The sequence below is a fragment of the Durio zibethinus genome, chromosome 13 (genome assembly GCF_047325235.1).
Source record: "Durio zibethinus cultivar Kanyao isolate XHJ-2024 chromosome 13, ASM4732523v1, whole genome shotgun sequence".
NCBI lineage: Eukaryota > Viridiplantae > Streptophyta > Magnoliopsida > Malvales > Malvaceae > Durio > Durio zibethinus.
Genome location: NC_143174.1, coordinates 12,661,577 through 12,668,153, shown reverse-complemented (window position 1 = coordinate 12,668,153; position 6,577 = coordinate 12,661,577). Strand labels below are relative to the sequence as shown.

The window sequence follows — 6,577 nt, the reverse complement described above, 5'->3', positions numbered from 1 at the left end:
GTGAGGATAGCTAATTGGGAGTTAATGGATGTAATAGCATCAACCTTAAATAAACTAATAGACTTTTTACAAACCTTTATTTCCATTGCCTACTGGTAATTAGTAGCCATCTCTTCTAGCAACTCATTAATCTTGGTCAATATAGCCTTTCAGCAACTAAATCTAAGGTGGTTATCAGGTGCGAGACCATTATAAAATTTATGAATCTTGAGCCACTAGGGTAGTCGATGATGTGGGCATTTTCTTAGTGGTTCCTTGAATCTTTCCCATCCATCATATAGAGTTTCACTATTAGCTTGCAAAAAAATGGTAATCTCATTCCTTAGCTTTGTAGTTTTTATTGATAGGAAAAATTTTGCTAAGAACTTTTAGACCAAATCATCCCAAGTTGTAATTAAACCAAGTGGTCAAGAAGACAGCTAGCTTTTTACCTTGTCCCTGAGCAAAAAAGGATATAATATTAGCTTTATAGCTACATCATCATAAACACTATTATAGCAAAAAATATCACGTAATCTAAAAAGATTAGAAAGGTGGAGATTTGGATCATCACTCTATAATCTTCCAAATTGTACCAAAGTTTAGACTATTTATATAACTGAATACTTTATTTCAAAGTTGTTGGCTTGAATAGCTAGCCTTCTAATGGGTGGTTGAAAACTATCTACAATGGGAACTACATAGTCCCTCAAAGTTCTTTGCCCTTCGTTATTTATATTCCCCATTGAAGTAGGTGTAAGTGGTGTTGATTGCTCTTTTCTTCTTCTTTTAATGGTTTTTATGATTTCTTGATCAACTAGAGCTAAGTCAACATTTTTGGATCTGAGCATGCAAACAAGAAAAGATCAAAGAAAAGTAAAAGAAAAATAAATAACCAAAAGAAAAAAAAAAGATTGATTATAAAAGCTTAAGAATTCTTTATTGATATTGTGTACACCAATTTAATCCTTGGTAACAGCATAAAAAACTTGATTACTACTTTTCGTGTAGAGCCTGCAAGTGCATAGATAAGTAATAAAGTAGAGTATTCTAGTATCGTCTCCTTAGAGATTATTGAAAAAAATATTGGATTGCTCACAATTACCAAAGGTGAAAGCCTAATAGCTTGTATCTAAACAGATGAAAAATTAAGGTTTTAAGGTTACAAGGATCAAGTAAAGATTAAAGGCGATGTGTAGGCATATTCTTAATTTCACTTACTATCACTAGGGATGTAAAAGTCTAATGCCAAAAGCTAACCCTAAAGCATGAATTAAAAGATTTCAAAATAATTGAATTAAAGATTGTAAACAAGAAATTTGAGAATGTCGAATGCTTTAAAGAAAATAAAGATTGCATGAAAGAATTTAAAGAATAAGAAAATGCTTAGCGGCTGAATCTTGCAAAGAAAATAAAAGAACTTGGATCTTGAAAACTAAAGGGTGTTTTGCTGAATTTAAGGAAAATAAGAAACAAGAATTGAATCTTACAAACAAGAAAAAAGATCTTAAATAAAATACTTCTTAATTGAAAAAGAATTCAAAAAACAAAGCTTTGTTATTGGCAAATCTGTCACCTAAGCCAATAACTTAACTAAAGAAAGAAAAAAACTAAGAACTAAAGACTAAAAGAAAGAAGAGAAGTGAAAAATGGGATGATGAAATGAGGTGAATGGCCTCCCTATTTATAAAGTAGGATTCAACCAAAGGGGTAAAGATTTCAAGTTGTTGGTTTGAAATCAAATGCTTCATGATAGGTTTGATCTTTATCTTCTAAAAAGGCATGACCAAATGGAACACCTCTTCCTTGGGTATGCTTGTCTGAATGGGGTTTTGGTGGAACAATCTTGGCCCTTCATCATAACTTCTAGCAATCTTGATCAAACACCCTTCTTTAGGTTCAACTAAGATAGAATTCAAAAGCCAGAGTTTAAATTTCATCCAAATCTTAAAGAGATAAAGTTTTCTTCTAAGTACAATTCTTCAAAGCTAACTTAAGTGTCATGATAGACTTCAATCTCTTATTGGCCAAATGGATTGAGCTTGTAAAGTCCAAGTGCTTGCAACTTTTCATTCTCCTTTACAAAGCCTAATATGATCCTTGCATGCATGGCTTGCATGAAAATGAAATATTGAGCTTGAAAAACCTAAAGCCATGAAAACAACATGAAAAACACTAGAAATTATCCAAAATTTTAAATTTTACCACCATTTTGGTAAATAAAAACTCTATATATTTTAGAGTTATCAAATGGCAGAAAAAAGCACAAAATGTGAACATATGATCAGACAGATTGAGGAAGAAAAAGATTCACGGATAAGTGTCATAACGTATAAATTCGTAGACCTATTGCTAGACCTATTGCTAGACATAGACTTAAAAAGTTACCATAATCTTTTTTTTAGGTATGATTGATTACCTAATTAATCTATTCTTTTAAGGATATCCTAAGCTTGACTAAGGGTCCCTAAAGAATAGGTTCTGGCCTACTAATCTGAATAGGTTTGAGAGTTCGATTATGTGTGGTTATAGCACCCCTCACAACAGCCATCTAGAGATGGTACCATTTAATCTTAAATTATCCTAAATATCTTTGGTTCTAATGGTTTTTTATTAAATTTTAATATTTAAATATTTGAAATAATTTTTAAGATTTCTCCATCAATCTAGTAGAATTCCTTAAAATACTTCACCACCTCAAGAGTATTCAAGGATCACATTTGTTTTCTTAAAAAGGCACCGTTGTCAAACAAAGATTGAACCATTTATTAGAGTTTACTTTATTGAAAGTATGTCTAATTCTTCCACCATATTGGCCAAAATTAGAAATATTTTCTCACCTCGACATTTTTAAATTTTCCACCATTTGGGCCAAATTTATAAATATCTTTCCTAGAATTTAGACTCTTGTTATTGAACTTTAATCGTTATTGGTTTCTTAATTTTTTTAGAATGAAAATAAAATGCCAATTATTGTTTAAAATCTCTTCCAAATTCTTTCACTATTTGAGTTAAATCTAAAAAAGATTTTTACCTAGAAATCTCCCAAACATTCAACTTGGGGTTTCATCTTTGGATAATTATTATATATTTTCAATCAAAAATTTATGTTTATTTATTGGCTTGGAAATGAATGCAATTACTTTTATAGAAGTTTCCTCTAAATCATTTCACAATTTAGGTTAAATTTAGAAAAGTTCCTCACCTAGAGAATTCTTAAAAAATTTACCATTTGAAATTTTTTAGAATCTCATCATTGGAATAATTGCTAATTCATTTCCAAAAAATTTATTAAATTTATTTTTATATTTCTTGTAATTTTGAAAAGAAATAATAATAATTATTATTGAAATTTTATCTCCATTTTGGTCAAACTTAGAAAAAAAAATCTCTTACCTAAAAATTTCTTAGAAAATTATCTATTTATAATTTTATAAATTTCATCGTCAAATTTTATTCAATTTATTTTGTAAAATTTGATTATTTAAACCTTGGCACAATTACTAATATTGAAAATTTTATATAATATTTTTTTTTACTTTATTAAAACCTATTTTGAATTTTATTATATTTTCTATATATATATATATATAACTTATGTTCAAACAGTTAAGACATTGCCTAAGACTATGTATGATAAAATAGATAAACTAACACTTAAAAACAAATAAGAAAAAGAAATAGCAAAAGAAATGCCAAAGTTTGGACTAGGATAGGAATCTAAACTAGTGGGTTTGTGGAATAGAATTGGTCCAAGTCAATTAGTTGATTGCTAAAATCAGTTTCTTCACTTTCCAAGTCAATTGGCCCAAGTCACTTGTCTCTAGTCAACCTCACTTTCTTGATTTTTTTTTCTTCTAACAATACAAATAAAGCTAATTGCTTCTTCTCCCCAAAACTTACGACGTTGCAACTTGAATTTGCCAGCAATTATTTTTCCACCATTCAAAGTAGTAAGGAATTTCCCAGCAATCACTCTAGTAGCAACACCTTTTTTCCCTTTTCAGACCAATAGTGTTATTGTCCAATTTAGTCTCACTAGTAACAAAACATCCTTTCTATCATTCTCATTCTAGAGACATATCTTCCTTTCTGTGCATGATCAAGAAAATGCCCACCACCTCAAGCTGTTAATGACCTTGATCCACTTTCAGTGGTTTGACACAAAATTTTGCTACTACTTTTTATGTTATTTTTTTATGTTTACTGATGTCTTCTTTGTTTTTGTGTAATTTATAGGATAAAATAAGAGATTTTTGGATCAGCTTAAACTCAGTTTAAAATTGAGAATTATCACATTAAAGTTTCTTGGTTTATCAATAAGCTTTTTTAGTTTATTTATTTTTTTCTTAACTAATCAAAACAAAACATTTAACCTAGATAAAAAACTAAATAGACAAATTAATAAAAAAAATAAATCAACATAATAAAGCAAAAAATTTAAAATATATATTAATACAGATAATAAAAAAAAACTAAAATTAAAATAAAACAAAATTCCACAATTGGACTTAGATTAGGTCCGAGCCAAATTGGTTTGGGCCTTGGACTAAGTAGGGTGTCTATAGTTGTCCTTTTTTGTGTATTTCTATGCAACAAGAGTTGTGGAAAGATATAGACAACCTACTACGTCTAGGTCTAAGTTATTCAATTTTTTTTCAAATCTTTTTTTCTTTTTTTTGTTTATATATATTTTTTGTGACAAACTCCTTGAAAATAAAGGTATACAACTTTAAAAATAAAGATGACACCCGAAGTTTTGACAATTATGCTCAAAGCCTTATTGATTGTGTTTGAAGAACTAGGAGATTATGCCTAGAGGTTTCATTAATTGTGTTTAAAGAACTAGGAGATTTTGCCTAAAGGTTTTACGAATCTTAATTTTAAAACAAATTAAGCTTAGAAGACTTATGAATCATGCTAGAAGGACTTAGAGATTATGTCAAAAGGTCTTACAAATCCTAACTTTAAAATAGATTCAGCTTGAAAGGCATATGAATCATGCCTGGAGGACTAAAAAATTACGTTTGGTGGTCTTACAAATCTCAACTCAAAAATAGATTTAGCTTGAAAGACTTATGAATCCTGCTTGGAAAACTTGGAGATTATGCCCAATAATTTTATAAATCTCAACTCTAAAATAGATTCAGCTCGGAAGACTTACAAATCCTACTCAGAGACTTCAAAATTATGATCAGAGGACTAGATGATTATGTTCGGAGGTCATATAAATCGAATTTTGAAAAAGCTCATTCCACACGATGGCTCCACAACTTTAAATTGTAGAAATATGCCATGAGGTTTTAAAAAGATCATGCCTAAAGGACTTGGTGTTTATGCCCTGAGGTCTTACAAATCAAATTTTGAAAAAACTCCTTCCATACAAAGGTTCCATAACTTGAAAATTTAGAAAGATACCCAGAGGTTTAAAAAAAAATCATGCTTGAAGAACGTAGAAATTATGCCCGAAGGTTTTATAAATCGTGCCTAGAGGACTTTGAGAAGAGTATTTGAAAGCTTATAGGATGTTCCTATAGGTTTTAAGATGTATTACCCAAAGGTTTTCAAAATTGATGCTCAAAGTTTTCATAAAATACTCTAAGGTAAAATTTCATTTGATGCCATAATTAGAGGTTTCTTACTTAAAAAAAAATATCTTATCTTGTAAAGTTTTCTTTTCTCAACCAAAGTTTCAAACCTGAGCTTCTATCTTTCCTATTTGCTAAAATTATGCAATAAGTTTAGTACAATGAATAATAAGATGCATATAATACATAAAATGCATGCAATGAATGCAGTGCATGAAATCAATACCATGTGTCCTTAATTATCATACCATGATTCTCGAAACCTTAATTCCAACTTTCCACCATATAGCTTTAAAACAGAGTGACAAGTTCTTTCAAAGCAAACATTCTCACATTTCCTTGGCTCAAGCATAGTCATTCTTAAAAACCATTTTTCTTGTCTGAGTTTTTTTTCTTGTCGATGAGTCTTTTTCACTAAATGTCCCTTACATATGGCATTTCTCTTTACCCCATAAACATCTCTTTCATCATAGTATTTATGTATTTCCCAAAATCAGCATTGAGATTTAAAAGAACTTTTTGAACATCTCCTAAATTTTCACCAATAGCAATAGACATTGCCCTACACTAATATCAATTTTACACATGTGACCAAATCTCTTAAAAACTGGTGATTATTATCTAGAATGAATGTGATGAATCACAACTTGGCTTGCCAAAAGAGATGCAATGGTTTGGCATACCATGACTTTAGTTATTAAAGGACTAACCACTGAACAAGAAAGGGAATATCAATGTTTCTTTATTTAGACTCGCAAACAAAGATGATATCTTAAAGTATAATATATTTTGGCACTCTTTTAAGTTTTTCAATATATAGGAATTTAATAAATGCCAAGATTGGTCATGAAAGGCTCTAAGCTTTAGGAAATAAAGAAAAGGTTTGGATTTAAGAACAATTCATCGAAATAAAGTTGATCAAAGTCTTCAATGCATCGAGGTTCATTCAAAAATGCCTTTACATAATGTTTCTTACATCAATCAGTTTTATGATTTGCTTTTAAATTTTC

General features: G+C 29.5%; 1 non-coding gene across 1 annotated transcript; it reads left to right on the top strand.

The window, feature by feature from the left end:
* Positions 1-222: 222 nt before the first annotated feature.
* On the top strand, positions 223-329 carry LOC149515354 (small nucleolar RNA R71). The gene has a single exon (XR_016327199.1). It is a non-coding gene; the product is annotated as a small nucleolar RNA R71 (small nucleolar RNA).
* The last annotated feature ends 6,248 nt before the right edge of the window (positions 330-6,577 follow it).